Genomic DNA, 18,404 nt, shown 5'->3' on the forward strand with positions numbered 1-18,404 from the left:
CAAGGAACGGCCAAATATGCGCCTTCATTTAACTCAATCTTGTTACTGAGTTCACGCAGGAGGTCCCGGACGGGTTTTCCCGTCACATAGCCGTGACGATATGCTCGAGTCGGTACGCCTTTTGTAGTATTTTACAATTACACGGTGACCAGGATTTTATCAGTACGAATTATACATGGCGTTCGATCCTACTGGCAAACTCGTTGGGGATGCACACTGCATTTATTATCTACTTATTTCTTTCTGAACTCCTCTTTAAGAGACCAATTTCATTTCATTAGTTGAACATCGAAGGACAGAATCTTATAAATCCTGAAGCATCTGATTTTTTTCTGGTAAAGATCTACATATTAGCCATTCTCCTTTTGTCATACGTGATTTGCTATATTTTGATTTTCATAAGCCACCGGCGGACCGAGTGCAATGGATGCGCTCCACATAGGCTGCTGCATTTTTCGAGAGACAGTGTGATTAACCTTTACAAAAATTCAAAATTTTTCTATCATTCAACTCCGCAAGGCAAGCGGCATCGAAGGATATAAGAATTTTAGCGGTGAGGCGATGTCTTCACCTTGACACACCTAGCACCGTTCGGCATTCAAACAGCGTTCTCCGAATGCCACGTGGACATGGAGAGGGCCAACGTGGCCTCGCAAGCATCGGGAATGGCAGGGTAGGCGAGCGGCAAAGGCGACGAAATGGAAATAGGGAACAATGGCCAGGACTCGAGCGCCATACAGAGTAATACGGAATTCGACGAGAACGGCGGCACGACTCTTGAGTCAAGTTCGCCCATGGTGGTAAGCAATGAAGGCGAGAAAAAGCAAGAAGGCGCCGAAAGGGGACCTCGTAGACGAGGGCAGAAGGCCAGGAAGCCCCCCCCCGGAACCAGCATGGAGGTAGTGGAAAAAAGAGTTACTATGGGCCAGTGCGAATAGTATGCATTCGGTTGAAGCCACTTTCGACGCGCCTTTCATTTTTGAAATCTTGTCTAAGTTACGTGGAACACCCTGTATATCTTTTGCGTCTCACTTCGTCGTCTGCTTAGTGCCGTAACCTTCGTTTGCAACTGGTTCGTTTTTCAGAGACTTTCATCATGACTGACTGCACTGCACGACTGCACTGCATGACTGTTGCAGTGCGTGCTAGTAAGTAAAACACGGCGTGATGATAAAGCCATTTTAGGCGCCAACTTCAGTACAATTTTTTTTCAAGATACTTACATAAGATTGAGAGCTCCGGAGCGTTCGCGAGGAATTGGAGACAATTTTTTGGGGTCGATGCGGCACGTAGACGGACGGACATCAACCACCGCAGTGGGAAAGATAAATACAGCTTCACTGTAATATGACACTTTATCCATAGAGACGAGAGCAACATGTGTCACTGTAAAATGTCAGTACGGTATTCTAGGGTCCGTAGTGACGCAGCAAAGTTACAATGTAGCAGTTCATATCTGCGCGCGAAGCCTCCGCGATGCATTGCGAAGAGCCTCCTGCCCAGCGACACAATTCATCGCTTGGCATGGTTCTGCCAGTCAAGGTGTTACTGCGCGCACGCAGTATTTGAGTCTGATCTGCACTCCAAGGTGCTTGCGGATTGCCTCTGCTGGGGCTAACAGCGATCGCAGACGGATATCGTAACGATGGCGCAGCAATCGCATTTTGGCATCTGAGGGCTCTTGTGTGCAGTTATGAAATGAGACTTCGAACGGCGAAAGAGGTTACAACTTTTTGGTGCGCAGTGCTTGCGATAAAGAAATACAGAAATACCTGCAGCCCTCAAGCTGCATAAAGGCCTTGTCTCATGGTTTCAAACACCAAGCGCATAGTGTGGTTGCGGAATGAATTGCAATTCAAGAATATACATGCCTGTGCAGTGTCAACTGCCTCAGCGAGCTTCTTCTGTCAGCGAGCCTGCCGTGCAGCTCCTTGCTGTTGTGTTTGTGTGGGGCACTGTGGTATATAAAGAGCAGAAAAACGAACAAGGAACACGGTGTCGTATGTTACACGCACGCTTGTTACTGGTTACCACGAGTTTGCAGTAGCACATACCACAATGTAATTTCGCTTATTGTATATGTTTAGTCACAGAGAGGAAAAATGTTTGCAGTCAATAATGGATCGGCTAGTACAGTTGTGCTAGCCCATAAAAAAACGGTCAACTGCAAATGAATAAGACATATGTCCAATTTCTCTACAACTTGCACGCAAAATATCACGTACCGGAAATTGACTGTTGCAGTCAGACTATTGGAGGGTCTTGGTAGCATTAGTTCTTTCATCTTGGGGCGTTGCCAGTGCTCGTGTGAAGATCCCGAATTTTCCCGAACTCGGCGCATCCTGCATAGGACCCCTGGAATCCAGTGTGCGACGAATTAAAGGAAACCCTAAGCAACCGACCAACCCGGCTCATTCGAGTGACTTTCCTGGCCACGATGGAATAATAAACCCTCCCAATGCAACACATACAGACTTATACACAATTTCTAGAGCTACACTGAGCAAGAGGCCTTCGAAGCCGTCATGTAGAAATACCTCGGAGACGACCAACGATCGACGCGGAGCCCATCATTCAGCCGGAGTACGAGGGAGAGCCCATATCGGATCTAGGCTAACCTTTCAGTGATTCAGAGATCGTGTCAGCCTTAAGAAACCTCACGAGAAACAGGACGCCCGGACGGAACAGAATTAACAAGACCCCCCAACTCAATCTAGAAGACCGGACAACGGAGAGCTTACTAAAGTACATTAATCAAAACTGGGAAACGGGCAGTATACCGGCTCATTGAAACCACGCAGACGTAACCATAATCCCTAAGCCCATCAAGCTACAGGGCCTGCACCCGATCTTGCTCATGTACGCGGGTAAACTCTGAGCCCATGGTCCACAATAGTCTGCCTGCCTATCAGGAAGACGAAGGGCACCTGCCGAACACTGTGTTCGGTTTGCGGCCTAACCTCCACCCAGGACATTCCACTTCAGCTAAAAGAACTCATCGCCGGCCTCAGCGAAGGCCGTAGGAGTGCAATCCCCGCATACGACATCTCGTACAAAGCAGTGGTAAATAGCCTACGACATCCCAACTGCGCACGGTGGACGTGCAACTACGTCCACGAGTGTCTGATGTGTTGAATGGTGACCATAGGCCTAGGGAACCTCATGCACAGCAAGATCTAAATACCGCTGAAGGGAAGGGTCCAGGGGCTGCTGATTTCCCCATTGCTGTTCAATATAGCGATAAGGGGATTGCCGAACCACCTGGAGAACATCAGGGGTCTCCGTCACGCAATATACGTGGACTACCAAACTGTGTGGACGTGCACGATATCGGCGCACGAGCAAGACGCCTTACAAGAAGCCATCGACAGCACTGAGTGGTATCTGCACCGCTGCGGTCTCTCATACGCCCGGTAAAGTAGGATCTCTTAATCCTCAAAGAGAAGTCGAGTGGGTGGCCTCTCAAGGATACACTGGACCCCAAATGGACTCTATGCGGAGTCACCATACGCAAGGTGAGCGTACTCCACATCCTAAGCGTCACTTTAAAGAAGCACGGCGGTGCCTGTCTCGCTGACGTTAAAAATATTTTAGGACGCTTCAGCTTCACCTTTAAGAGTGAACGCAATAGCATTCGAAGATAGCTGTGGGGTTCTCACGCTTACCGGCAACTTCAGCATATGCAACCCTAATATTTACCGGGAAACCTTGGCGGTGACCGCTGTGCACGAAGGCGGGCTTTCTGGCAGAAACGCCGCCTCTTGCGTTGGCCGCGATGCGGCGGAGGTGAGCGCCATCTGAAGATGCTGCAAGGAACCGGGTGCGCCGCTCCATGGCCCCCTAGATTCGCGCACGCAAATGGCGGACGCCGTGGCCGGTTTATGATTGGTAGAAACGCTGGAAAAGGGCTTGTTTGAGTTTTCACGTCACAGAATTATGTTTTATCGTATATTTTAACTATGTCACGGCTTGTCACCCGTTCGTCGTCGGCACGAAGTCGTCGATGGGGTATAAAAGTCGTTTGGCCGTTCCATATTCAAGCGAACACAGCGAAGGGGTCAGACTCGGGAGAGAGAGAGAAAGAAAAATACTTATAGACTGACAAAGGCACACAATCTAAACGAAACACAAGAAACAGAATACTAACACACATGCACTTTATCTAGATCAACGATGAAAACAAAAAAAGTACAACCAACACTTAACACTGGATATAGAAAGTAACCCTACATAGAACACACTTAACGGTGGCCAACTAAAGACCTCAAAGTAAAACGAATAATAGCATACGCATGACCGGGCAGCAGCAACAAGTTCATAAAGCGTGGAGTCGACGGTAGAGCTTTCTCGACGAACGCTGGCCAGCCGATTTCGTTGCGGGTGGATGCTATTTCTGGGCTGGGTTTTCAGGGAATCTAGGTGTGACTTCCTTCGAGCAGGTTGAGCTAACTTGAGGGAACTGCCCTGAGCTTCGCTGAAGACGTTGGTTTGTCCTATCTTACGTCAACTAGTAACTCGCAGTTCAGACGTGGCTAGGCGGCCCAGGTGATACTGGACGGCACTAGCACCTTGACGCTCTTCAGCAGATTGTAGGCTCAGCTTCTAGACTGGCTAGCTTGGTCTAAAACCTGCGTTTAAATAAAATTTTCTTTCCCTAGTTCCCTGTGTTGGAGATTTGCAGATATTGATGACAATCCAATGAAGTTCACCCAGTTGTATCCCGGCTCCTCCGAAGGCCTTGGCCGCGCCCCTTTCAATTAGGGGGAGGGAACGGGAGATTGCCCGCTGGTGTAAGAGGTACCGCATTTGTATTGCGGCACACACGCACACCTTTGAGTCCGTGGCGGGCCTCTATTGTTCGTTCACAAACACAGAAGAAGCGACGGCAGCCGGCCATACGGCGCTGTCGGCACACATACACTGTCAGCAACTCGACACAAGATTACACAGCGACACCAGATACTAAGGAGTATTCGCACTCCTGCGTTCTTAGCAAGCGCGTCAATGCACGTGCAGGGCGGAGAACACACAGGGGTTCCTATCAAAAAGCTGTCGGGGCGTCACGGTCGCGCCGACAACACAGGGATTCCTACACGAAGCTGTCGGTGCATCATGCGCCGACGACAAACAAGTAATCTCTAAACCTGCCTCCGACTTGTTTCGGCCGCTTGCCCGAGTTGCCAGCAAGAACCGTCTTGCTCGCCGGTGCCTATTTCTACTACCTTTTGGCGCCCGTTGATGGGTACTTCGCCGAATCAAATAATGCCGCACCGTGACAAACTATAGTCGGATGCTATTATGTCTGTCGGTTGTGTGTAAATCGTACTTTACGATTGTTCTACATATTTTAGCTTGGTAAATTTTATTAGTTCAGTAGCTTACTTGCGCAACATGGCCTGGGTATATGTGCTTCGCAATTCTTTTCGCCGAGACGACGTCCGACGCTTGATGCCAGGCGGACTTTTCCCGACACGGGGCCTTCATCGCTACCACGTTAAAAGCTGTAGAACCAAGGTCGTGCACCTAGTGCGAAGGGTGACTAGCAGAACGCTTCTTCTGAAGGAGGAGGACACGATCAATTAATACAAACCCTTGTCACTTAGGGCACCCTGTGCCTGGGTCACAAGAACAGAGAGAGCAACAAGGTGAATACTCTCCTGCTCAGCCTGGGCATCCACAATACCTGGGATACTAGCAGGGGCCCACAAGACGAGCCATATAGAGCGACTCAAGGTCGCCAGCATAGACTTTGTATTTATTGATCATGTCCTCCTCCTTCCAGCCGTGCTTTCTGTTAGACCCTCTTCGCAACAGGTGCGCGACTTGGGTAACAGATTCTGCGGGTTTTTAATGGCGGCGAGAATGGCACCGTCGTCCTTGTGTAAAGTGACGCGCAGGATACGGAGTATGTCCACCTTGGGTATGTTGGCTCTGCGTTGCGGTTCAGTTATTGGGTCTGGTGCCTCCTTGAGAGGCCACCCTCTTGTCCACCTTTTGGGGATTAGGAGCTCCAACTTTTCAGTGGCTTTGAGAGACCACAGCGGTGCCACGCGATAAGAAGACTGGGCTGCCCAGTCGAATATGAATCCAGTAAACAGCGCGTCCCTGTGCTCTGCGAGAGAAGATCACAGTAGCCAGAGTTTTGAGAAACATCTACCCGGAATGCAACAAGGAACGAAGTAAACGAGAATACAAGCTCTACGTATGGCCCACGAGGGAGCAAGGAGGGGATAATTCAGATAAACCGATGCCGCAAAGTACAAGAGCACAGTGGGCGGCAACGGAAAAGAGGTAGCAGCGTCCTCAATGAACAATCCAGACGTCTGCTTCATCGAAGAAACGGCTGTAGATCTGGCAACCACGACGAGAAACGAGAGAAAGAGTACATAAAGTCATGAGGAAGTCGCAGACCGCATGCAGAAATTTCCAAACAAACCCTGAGCATCCTCGACAAACTGGGCAGTTTTCAAGAAATGTACAGTCAACAGCAAAAGTATGCAGGATGCGGTTTCCCCTTCACATGTGAATTCCTGCACTGTTAAGGCATGCCACTTCGTATTTAATGAATCACTGCGTAGGTGGCGAAGCCTACTACATGCTGGAACATTTATTTCGAGGCTGCCTGACCACGCTTCGCGAGAATTCAGCTTTTTGGCATATCCTGCATCCCGCAAGCTTTTGCGGTTGACTGTACGTTGTCTGGGGCGCAGGACACCAGTTCCCCGGGGGCTAGTCTAGCGACTCACGCCGCCGCCAGAGATCACAATCTCCAGGGCATCCTACCGGCTTCCCGAGCCCCCGAAGGCCCACGTGATGGCGGCCCTCCTGCCCTAAATGCCCACATTCTGAGCCGCTAAAGACTGGGCAGCAGGACCTGCCCACCCCCGCATGCCAAGCTGACCAGACAAGAGGCGGTGATGTCCCTGAAGCTACAGACTGGCACATTCCCGCACGGCACCCTGTAGCACGCCATGTATCCTGCGAGCTACAGCCACAATTGCAAGTTCTACTCTGCGCCCAATACCGACTACTGCATGGTATTGAGATTTGCGGGCCCAACCCATCGACATCACTCATCACCGCACCAACCATCGAGCAGTGGGTGGCCCAGCTGACAAGCCCGAGCCCTGAAGAGCGGTATCTTCTGGTGAGCAGTGCAAAGCTATCGGCTAGGCATGCCACCCACCTCGGATGATTCCACCTTCGGCTCTTTTCTACAAATAAAGCTTATTCCCCCTCCTCCTTAGCAGTGCGATAGTAGGCTGAAATATTCGTACCTTTGATTCTCCTGTGAGAGGTGCCTGTTCTGGTCGCGTCATATTGTGTGCGTTTACATTTTCATGTTTAATAATAATAATAATAATAATAATAATAATAATAATAATAATAATAATAATAATAATAATAATAGTTGTACTCACCATCAATGTGAACTCAATCGTGCATACGACATGTCGATGAGGAAAACTCGGTGAAGCATAGTGGAAAGTCGTTTTATTTAACTTACTTTATGAAACCCAGAGTGTACAGAGGAACACAGCAAATATACTGGCAATACTAGGTCTACTTTCTTTAGCTGCGCCAAATTAAAAAATAATGCCTATGGCAGATGGCACAATGCTAACCCTTGAGCTAAACTGCACAGCGGGGTGGCCATTACCTCTGCGAGAAATTAGTAAACTTAATTGACTAATGACCGCAATTATGTTACTGAAGTTGCGAAGCAATTATTTACGGCACAAGTTTCAATATACAAATTGTAGTCAGTAAGTTCACAAGGCCTATCCAATTATATCGAACGAATTCTGAGGACTACAGTACTTTCGAGATCTTATTCTAGAAATGCGAATGAAATGCATTGACGTTTTAATTACTTCAGTCCTTAGTTGCATGTAACAACATTTTCGTGAAAAGTGGTACAGTTCATCTTTACCACAAATGTCCCAACGATAGAAAGCGGCTCTGTTCTCAAATTTGTTCCCCAGACGATACACGTAGCAAAAGCACTAGCTACAACTCATAGATTGCAATATGGGCCGTAAAGTTTATGATGCGAATGCGTCACATGGCCCCTTGAGCGAAAAAAAGCCTGCGCCTGTTCTCTATAACAGTAAGACGGCACCTAAACTCACATTGCCATTGGCTGCGATGCCACATCCCGAGCTACGCCTCGACAGAGCAGAGCGGGCTAAAGACGACACCTGCTGCCGCCATAGCGCGCCAGGTGTCACACGAGAGGACAGGGCATCACCGTGACGCGCACGTCACCCTCGCTGTCGCCCTCGGCACGAGCGCCCGTCGATGAAGCTGAGCGGAAGAGCATGCGAAGGGGTACACACACTTGCTGTACACCTGCAAGAGATTCCGTGAAGGAAGAGGGCGCCGTCACGTCGGTGGTCTGCGGCGTTGGTACCGTAGCCCGCGGCTGCTTGCTTGCACAGGCAGCACGTACTGCTACGGTACATTGTTCGCAGTGATCGAAGGACCGCTCAGGGCCGTTCAGTCGGACATTAATCCTTTCGCATTCACAATTCATAAGAAGTGCTTAGGAGCCCTCAGACTATACAAGAAATCAATTAGTTCAATTGCGTTAGTTAGAAATATTCGTTGTGATTTCTTGTTGAAGTAAAGGCCACTTCATCGCGTAATTTAATTAACGGGTGATACTTGTGATCTCTGCAACAGGCAACTTTTAAAAAGTTGGTGCAGCTAACATTTAAAAAAAGACACCTTCATAACGAAACAAAGGGTTGGCTTTTTACGTACATGCTGAGATGCCACATGACACCGCCGATAATTGCATGTTGTATTATGCTTCTCTATTCCGCCTTTTCCTTTAAAATCGATGGATCATCTATAACTTTGCCACGTGTTTATGTATCTTTACATGGTATAGGTAGTGGCCACTGTGTTAGTAGCTCATCTGTAGTTTTGCTATAATTCTCATGCGCTCATTATTGGAATTTACCAGGCTCCAATTACTTTCGCAATTTCCCCTATATCAACGTTGTGCCCACCTCTATTGCATAGTATAAATTTATAATTCGAGAAACCACACTCTAATTTAGATTATGTCCTCGAGTTGTGGAATGAATTCCAATCAAAGTTCTTCTTTTCTCTCTTCACGAGCACAGCAGTGTTGTTCAAAATGCACTGACAGCACCCAGGTTAGTTACATTAGGTCGGTGCTTCCTTTCAATCGAGAGGCAGCCAGGGGCACAAATTTTGCCGTGCGCCACACCCGTCGCTAGCACAGTCGCAGTGTTTCTGTTCCTCTCGAGGCAACCGGGCACGTTTGCGGCGCACATTCGAGCGCATTTGAATTGGGAAGCCGGTGGCGCTCGCCATGCATCGCCGCGCGCTTCAAACACCAGCAAAAGGCGCAGGCTGCGCGAGCGAGCGGGAGGCGCACGATCCGAAGCAGGGCCCAGACGAGGCACCCCGCGCCACATGCGTGGCGGAAGTCCCGGATCTCTCGGTGGCCCAGTTGGGGAGCATCTGCCGGGAGCCCCGAACGTCGTCGTCAGACACGGCACCTGCCGCCGCCGCAGTCGCTGGACGTTCGGAGCAAAGGCTTCGCATTCGGCGCGGCTCCGTAAGTGTGGTATCTCCGCTTCACGAACGTCGAGACGCGCAGCTCGTCTTCGGAGACTCGAATCGGCTGCCTGCAGTTCACCTTGTGGCGCCGCTTAACGTCGATCGCACGAAGTCACGCTGAAGTCCCGTCGAGACGCCGCGGCCGGAGGATCGAGTCGAAGCGTGAGTGGAGCCGGTCGATTCGTAGGCCGTTTCCCCAATTTTTTTGTAGACGTCCCCCGCTTGCGGCAAAGAAATCGCACAGCGAGCAATCGTATTTTATGGACGGCACCGTTGGTACACAAAAGTGAAAATGAAATATGAAAATTAAATGCTGATGTTTAACCTCCCGGAAGTCAACAGTGCTTTCTTATGGATGCTGTAGTAAGGCGCTCCGGACTTATTTTGACCATTTGGCGTTCTTGATGATCTGGGGCTCCAAAGCACAGTATAGCGAGCATTCTTGCTCTACGCCCCAGTGGAAATGCCGCCGCCGCGGCTGCTAATCCATCTGGTGACCTCTCAGATAGCAGCAAAACGCGACAACCACTAAGCAAGCGCGGCGCGTAAAATCGATGCAATGAGGCAGAATAACTTAAGACAAGAGAGATTACCTGCCAGGTTTAGGGCAGCGAAAATTAGTCTACACATTTATTTCTATACAAGAAAGGTTACAAATGTAAAATCAGGTTGATTGGCGTGTACTGGCGGTTTTCGTTTGAATTTGTAAGCGTCCTTTCGCGAATACACCAGTTCTGTCACGCGAAAACTGTCATGTCTTCTATCTGCAGAGAAATGCGCAATTTGCGATGTAAATAGATTTATTCGTTAGTATAATATAAATGTGGATCATTAGAAGCAGTATAGGCCATATAAACAAACGAAAGCAAATAAAATAAATCAAATTCTTCTGAGAAAGTTCTCAGTGCGATACATAGGGCTTCATAAAATATGCGTTGCGAAGCTTTATAGTAGGGGTTGGCAAACTGAATTTTGAGGGTGCGCCAACTTGAACTTTGAGGGTTGGTCAACTAATTCCTGAGTGCGGGCGAACTTCAATTTGAGGGTGGCCAAACCCACATTTTCGGGTGGGATAACATAAAATGTAGCGCTGGCCCAACTGAAATTTGAGGGTCAGCGAAGCGAAATTTTGCGTGGGGGGGGGTCAACTTAAATTTGGTGGCGGATGAATTTGTAATGTGGGTGTGGGCCAACTTAATTTTGAAGGTGCGCCAACTAAAACTGGGGGGGAATGCTCACGCATAGTTAGACAGCTCCAGCGGAGGTTTTCCATGCATTTGTTGCGATAACAATTATATGGATAATTCAGGCTCGCTAATGCCGTCGCAGTGAGAGAGAGAGAGAGAGAGAGAGAGAGAGAGAGAGTGAAAGCAAGGGTAGGAAAGGCAGGGAGGTCAACCAGAACAGCATCCGGTTTGCTACCCTACACTGGGGGTGGGGGAAAGGGAAATAGAAAGAGGAAGAAAGGGAGAAAGTAAGCACTGAGTACGTGTGGGAGGGACACCTTATACAATGACACTATAAGCGGTCTCTTAAGCCCGTGCACTTCAAGTGCCCCATTAGTGCACGAATCGCTTTTCGAGCCAGTGACGGTTGTGGCCACGGTCCGAGTATCTTTGACTCGGTGAACGGTCTCGAGTCTAGTCTGCGTAAAGTTGCCCGCAGAAAGAGGCGTTGGACATCGTAGCGAGGGCAGGTACACAATAGGTGCTCGATGGTCTCCTCGCACCCACAGGAGTCGCACATCGGGCTCTCAGCCATTCCCATACGGTAGGAGTATGCGTTCGTGAATGCCACTCCCAACCACAAGAGACACAACAAGGTTGCTTCGCCGCGGGAAAGGCTAGATGGCAGTTGTAGCTGTAGCGTTGGGTCCAGTTTACGTAATCTGCAATTGAAGCCACTTGAAATCCAGAGATCTTGGGACTTCTTGCGCGCAAGTAGGCGAAATTCTCTGGCAGCGTCCGACCTCGCCAAAGGTGTTGGACGCGTCTTGATATCTTCGTGTGCACACCGGGCAGCCTTGTCAGCTAGATTGTTACCGACGATGCCACAGTGAGCAGGAATCCACTGAAATATAATGTGGTGTCCTCTTTCCAGAGCATGGCGGTGCAGTTCCCTGTTTCAGATGTCATTTGCTCGTAAGTTCTGTGACGTAATAGCGGACTTGATACTATGAAGGGCTGCCTTAGTGTCACAAGATACGACCCATTTCTCTGTTGGCTCTTCGGTGATGTACATCTTAGTGGCATGGTGAGCTGCAAGTTCTGCCGATGTAGAATTTGAATTTAAGTAGAAACGTTCTTGGCTGGAACGACGAATGCGGCAGTTGAGCTGGTAGGTGGGGTCGAACCATCGGTATACATATGTATGTGGTCTTGATACGTCTGCTGCAGTAATAGGAGTGTAAGTTGCTTCAGAGCCGACGATGGATGATTGGACTTTTTTGTAATTCCAGGAATAGCAAAATTCACTTGAGGCCGTCGCAGGCACCACAGGGGGGAGGAAGGCTTCGCCGCCGGTGTAAAAGATGCTGGCATGTACTCTTGATGAGCGTTAATCACTCGTGAAAAGGTCGCTTGAGGTCTCTCGGCTGGTAGGGAGGCCAAATGGTGGTCTGGGATCCTTGACAGATGACGAATGTGCGCTCTGAGAGAGTCGACAGCTACATGTGTGTGGAATGTATGGCCTCCTGCGATGGCACTTGTTGCTGCTGTTGACGTGTACCGAGGCAGCCCCAAACACGTGATTAGGGCTTGACCTTGTATGCGTTCCAAGGCGCGAAAGTTCGTCTTGCATGCATTTGACAGCACTGGTAGGCTGTAACGTAGGAGTCCGAGAAACAAAACCCTGTACAGCTGCAACATAGAATGGACTGGTGTACCCCAGTTTTTCCCGCATAGAAATTTGAAGACCTGAGCAATCGCGACTAGCTTCTTCTTCAGATAGACGCAGTGAGGGTTCCACGAGAGGTTGCGGTCAATGATGACGCCCAGAAAGCGACGCGTCTTAACATAGAATACAGCTTGACGACTGATGGTAACAGGATACGATGACATTTGCTTCCGCGTAAAACCAAGTAATGCGCACTTTACAGTAGACACACTCGGGCCTTGTTCTCGGAGATAAGAAGCCGTCATGGTTGCCGCCCGCTGAAGCCTGGCTCTTAGCTGGGGGCGAATCACCGCAGATGCCCAGATGCAAATGTCGTCGGCGTATATTGAGACATGTACTATCTGCGGTAGGTAATCCGCTACTCCTACCAGAACGAGGCTGAACAAAATAGGGCTCAACACTCCACCCTGCGGCACACCACGGCAGATGTAATTGTCTGAAGTTGGGCCGTCTTCGGTCTGTAAGAAAAAACGCCTTTCAGTCAAATAGTCCCCAATCCATTGATACACCCGGCCACCAACTCTAGCAGCCTCAAGTGGGTTTAGTATGGCCTCATGGGCGACGTTGTCGTATGCTCCTTTTATATCCAGAAAAAGTGCCGCAGACAGGCGCTTGAGGCTTTTTTTTATTTTGGACCCACGTTACGATGTCACTGACGTTGTCGATGGACGTGCGACCTCGACGAAGGACTGTCATGGCGTTTGAATAGATTTTGAATCGTTCTAGGTACCATTCCAATCGGGCAAGAATCATTATTTCCATCACTTTGCCGACGCAGCTCGAAAGCGCAATCGGATGATATGATGAGATCTCAAGCGGTGACTTTCCAGGTTTCAGAATGGGGATCAAGCGGCCCGATTTCCATTGTTTAGGAACGGCGCCGTTCTGCCAAGACTCATTGTAGTAGTTGAGAAGCTCATCACGCGCGTCATGTCCAAGGTGACATAGGGCAGCATACCTGATGCCATCAGGTCCTGGTGACGAAGAACGTCTGCAGGTCGCCAACGCAGTATCGAGCTCTTCGAGTGAAAATAGCACGTTCATTTCTGGTACATATGCCTCAGGGATGTCATTCAATGCTGCGTCAGTAATGATGGCCACGGACCCAGCAACCCGCGCACAGAACTCTTCAGCCACTTGAAGTTCCGAGCGGAGTTGGTAGAGGGCCAGAGCAGCGAAGGGCTTCCTTTGATGCGGAGATGAGCGAAGACCCCTAACCGTTCTCCATATGTGCGAGACCGATTTTCTGGGATCAAGCGACTGACAGAATGTTTTCTATCGCTTATCTTCCAATTTATCCATACGACGCTGGACTTTCTTTTGTATGCGTCGTGAAGCCCTCAGATCCAAGACGGACTTCGCGCGCCGATACCTCCTCTCCGCCTGTCGGCGTGCCGCACGCAGCCTATCCAGTTCCATGTCCAAGTCTGTTCGCCTTGCTGACCTTGTAAGCGAGCCGATGGATGTTTTCAATGGCTCTGCTATTGCTTCTTCGATAGTGTGTGAGAGGCCTTCCCGACATGTGTCATCCATATCCTTCTTAAAGTTTGTCCAATCAACGGCACGCAACACAGTAGAGGAGCGTTGCTCAACTCCTCTAATCTTTATGTATGTTAAAATATGGTCGCTTCCATGTGTTTCTATGTCTGTAAACCATGGGACGCTCGAGGCAAGGCGCCGTGACACCAAATTCAAGTCCAAGCAGCTACTGTAGGTCGCGCCTCGCAGAAATTTAGGGCTGCCGTCATTCACACAGCACAAATCATGGTCGGCAGCAAAGGAGGCAAGGCTCCTGTCTTTGGAGTCAATTTTAGTGCTTCCCCATAGCTGGTGATGCGCGTTGAAGTCACCTGTGATAACCCAGGGGCCATTGTTCATTAGTAATATTTTCTTAAGTCGTTCACCGTCAAAGTGACCCGCTGGGGATATGTAGGCTCCAATTAGTGTAAATGACACATTCTTCTTTTGGACATTTAGGCAGACATATTGGTTGTCGTCATGAGGCTCTATCGCGTTAGCGACATATGTTAATTCCGTGTGGATGTAGATGATAACTTCCGTGCTCGCACCGCATGTGGACGAGACGAAAGATTCATAACCCTACAGTCTGAGTGGAGTTGATGTATTTGGTTCGCAAATGACCAGTATGGCGAAGCGATTTGTGAAAATGAATTGGCGAAAGTCTGATATACGGGTCCTTAGACCCCTGGCATTCCATTGAAAGATCGACGCACTTTTAAGTTCAGTGCGGAAGGGAACTATTGGTCGAGCCATGATGCTTAAACGATGCTAGCAAGCACTGGATTTAGTGCATCCAGTATTTGCAGAGCGCTTCGAGCTGCTGGTGTTTGCAGCTTGTTCAGTATAATGCGCATTGTATTAATTAGCGATTGCAGCATATCAGCCACCTGCCTGTCTTGGTCGCACACATCGCCGACAGTAGACGTCGGGGGTTGTCCAGCGAAAGTTTGCTGTGATTCTGTTGGTGAATATTGTCGTTTCGGTAGAGCCGGCCAAGATTCGGCAGATGTGGCCTTCTCAGTGGACTTTCTCTTCACGGTCCTTTCCACATTGTCTGGCCTAGGCGGTGGAGGAGGAGGTGGTGTCGTAGGTAGTGGCACGCGCCTTCCTTGAGGAGCCTTTCTTGAGGAGCGCCGGCGACGTGAACGTCGCTTCCTGATTTTTTCGGCGGCTTCGCGATGAGATGAATGATCTCTCGTCATCTCTTTCAAGATGGCCATTTCCTTCTTAATATGTGCGCATTTCTTCGATGAAGCTTCATGTGATCCTCCGCAGTTTGAACACGTCACCACAGTCGCGCCACATTTATCTGCAGCATGGGGCTCTCCGCAGCCGCAGACGCAGACGCTGATTTTCGCAGACGCTGCTCACGTGTCCCAGTTTCATGCATTTGCGGCACTGAAGAGGTTTCGCCATGAAAGGCCGCACTGCATGTCTGAAGTGTCCAACCTTAGCATGCGAGGCTATGTATTTACCCTTGCATGCTATTTTCACGCAGCGTGAACTGCCTAGCCGCTTAACATCAACGATGACCTCATGATTGGCTGGCTTGATAAGAATCGGCAAGGATGTCGACGTCTACGTCGTAGATAACGCCGGTGACTACGTCAGATCCCAGAGAGATGTAGGAGCGCACCTGAATGCCATCGAGGCCCGTTACGCTGCGTAGAGTGGTCAAAGCAGCCGCATGCTGGACATCAACCGCCAGAAGATTTTTTCGGGCGTTCAGTCGAATGCCCGATATTTCATTTGGCGCCAGGCTTCCAGTGACATCGACACAGATTGCCTGTTAAGTAGCTTCATGCTGACGTTGGGAAGCAGGGGCACAAATATGATGGTAGTGGCGTCCGGCCTCTGCGTCTGTCTCACTGTTTGCGTGCTTGACGATGAGGACGTCCTGGTGTTCCGTCTCTTCGCTCTGCGGCACTGCACAAGCTGGAAGTCGTCATCGGAAGTGTCCTCACTGCTGAGAGAGTAGACATGGGTGTCCTCGCTGTCGGTGTCGCTCTGCTGACCGATCCGCTTCCTGGAGGCGGCCGCCGCTGACGCCGCCGTCACCGGCAGACGTGCGGGGTCGTCCACTGCGTTTCCTCATAAAGTCCAAGGGCGATAACATATTCTCCGCGTGCCGTATGCTGCATGTGTAAGTGAAAGTACGCGAGCAGAGCCGACGATCGAGGCTCAATCTGGTGCGCTTGCGGGAGGAAGGCGGAGGGCAAACGCACAGTCCCCGCGCGAAAGGCCGTGCAGGGATGGTAGGGAGGGCGGAGGGGTGGCGGCGTTGTGCTCCTGCAGCAACTGCGCATTTTGCAACCGGGCGGAAAGGGAAGTGACGATCGCGGCTCAATCTCGCGCAGGCAAGGGACGAATGAGGTGGGGGGGGGGGGGGGGGGGCAGCGCAGGAGGGAGATTTGATTCCGCCAAGTGGGCACTTTGCACGGTCGCGGGCGCCGTACCTTGCAAGCCATCCGTAGACGGCTCATACCTATGCGCGCGCCGTGTTCTCGCCGCTCTTGCGTTGCAGCAATAGCCAAAGGTCACTTCGCTCGTTGCAGCTGCGACGCTTGATAACACACAAAAGCGTTTTGACAGCGCGTGTCCGCGCTCATCGAGTGTGATGTGTTCACGTTTGCTTAGCGCGCGCTAGCGCCATGCTCGTTAATTCAGTTAGTAAGCGAATGTTTCCATGTTTATACGGCCCATATAGCTCTTACTTCGTATAGGAGTCTACTAATTTAGTGTCGCAATTGATGCTTCGCCGTTCGTGCGAAACTGCGACTTTTTTTTGGTACCAACAATCGACAGATGGCATTTCATGAGGTCAGAGTGGTGGACCGTGGAATAATTAAGTACTTAAGTATACGTGCATATAAATGTCCTAAAATAGTAGATCGGTTATATGAACGGTGCCATACTAGTCGGCTCCGCATCATTTCGGACCGCCTGGGTGGCCGTAACATTCGCGTATATATACGTAGCATCCTAGTTCACTTTTTTGACGTTCAAAAATATGCCGAATCACTCTTGAAAGACGAGGCTAAATGCGTGATATTGGCTGTTTTTTTTTTGGAGCAAGTCATACTATTTTTCGTCCATTCTGCCTAAAACGTGACTATATAGCTATTATTTACTCCTCTCCGCGAATAGAAAATTTCGGAAAAGAACTGCAAATGAAGGAATCATAGTACGTCTCAGGGAAGATTTAATTCAGTAGCTTCTTATTTCCTACTTGTTATGTAATCATTTTTCCTGCGGCCTAGAAAAAACGCGGTAAATATGAAAAGCGATATTGCGTAGGCGGTAACAATTTTAAAGCATCTGTTTAACAAATATGTTAGGCGAATAAGGTCTTCCTTTGCAGACAGGCGTCTTGCTTCAGCTTCGCCAAGGTTAGCCGTTTGCTGGCTGTTGCCATTTCTGGCGTCAAAATGTGGTCACCTACGAACCATTGGATTCACGTTCCCAGCGCAATTCTAAATGTGCCAGCTGTAGCATTACTCATTCTTATTCAAAAGCTAGCCGATAAGAAATTATGGTTTGAAGGCGCGCTTCACGTACATGGCAAATTGAGTGGAGCTATGGGTCGCCTGTCCTACATGCATTAACACAGCTAGGTGGGAGGATTGGTGATTGAACATATACCTAGGGCGTCGGTAGCGCAACCCGAACGAAGGTCGAAGGGAAGTTTGGCCTACTTCCTTTTGTCCTTCGTCCGGGTTGTGCGGCCAACCAATAGGAATATGTTCTCTTACATGTCTTTTGCACGGTGCATGGCCTTTTTGGATCGACTGAAGTTACGATATTTATTGCTGACGGAAACTGCCGCTCAAGCTGTCTTGTACGCTCCAAATCTAGCGAGGCCTTGATAAACAACAAACTATTTTATTTTAGCTCATAAATTAACTACTAATCAAGTATGTTATTGTGCAAATATTGCACTTTTCTTTTTAGGATGATTCTTAAACCCTAATCCACTGTTGTCGCTGTGCAAAAAATTAAAACACTAGACAGATTGGTTACGGCGGCGAGCTAGTTAAGTACATCGGGCGTCGTTCCATCCTTGGGAAAATAATTGGGTTTGAGAGGCCAGATTTTTTATCGAATGACAAGAGCGACAAGAAACATTCTTAAGTATAGCCTTCACCTCAGACTGCACCTCATGACCGGCTGTTCACTGCTATGGTTGAAGAGAAAAGCGTACAATCATTGTATATATCAGCAATAACACACAGGGAAGTAACTTCGGGATGGTAAGGTTGCCATCACACGCTTGTCCTACTATTCTTAATTTATGATTGTAACTACGAGCGAAGAGGTTCATACTGTTTTACACACACACAAAAAAATAATAGACTCACCTGTCGACTCACATTCTAACCAAAAATTTCAAT

The 18,404-nt window shown here is 49.2% G+C and overlaps 1 protein-coding gene across 5 annotated transcripts in view; it reads left to right on the forward strand.

The window, feature by feature from the left end:
- Positions 1 to 18,404, forward strand: part of LOC135904311 (monocarboxylate transporter 13-like) — a 119,469-nt gene that overhangs the window by 49,447 nt on the left and 51,618 nt on the right. Inside the window, exon 1 of one of the 5 annotated variants that reach the window (XM_065434937.1) lies at positions 9,584 to 9,759. The exons of the other annotated variants lie outside the window; for them this stretch is intronic. The gene's annotated coding sequence lies outside the window, so the exon portion shown is untranslated. Of the gene's footprint in view, positions 1 to 9,583; positions 9,760 to 18,404 lie in introns of those variants that run through there. 5 annotated transcript variants of the gene reach the window in all.

This window comes from Dermacentor albipictus, chromosome 2 (assembly GCF_038994185.2).
Source record: "Dermacentor albipictus isolate Rhodes 1998 colony chromosome 2, USDA_Dalb.pri_finalv2, whole genome shotgun sequence".
NCBI lineage: Eukaryota > Metazoa > Arthropoda > Arachnida > Ixodida > Ixodidae > Dermacentor > Dermacentor albipictus.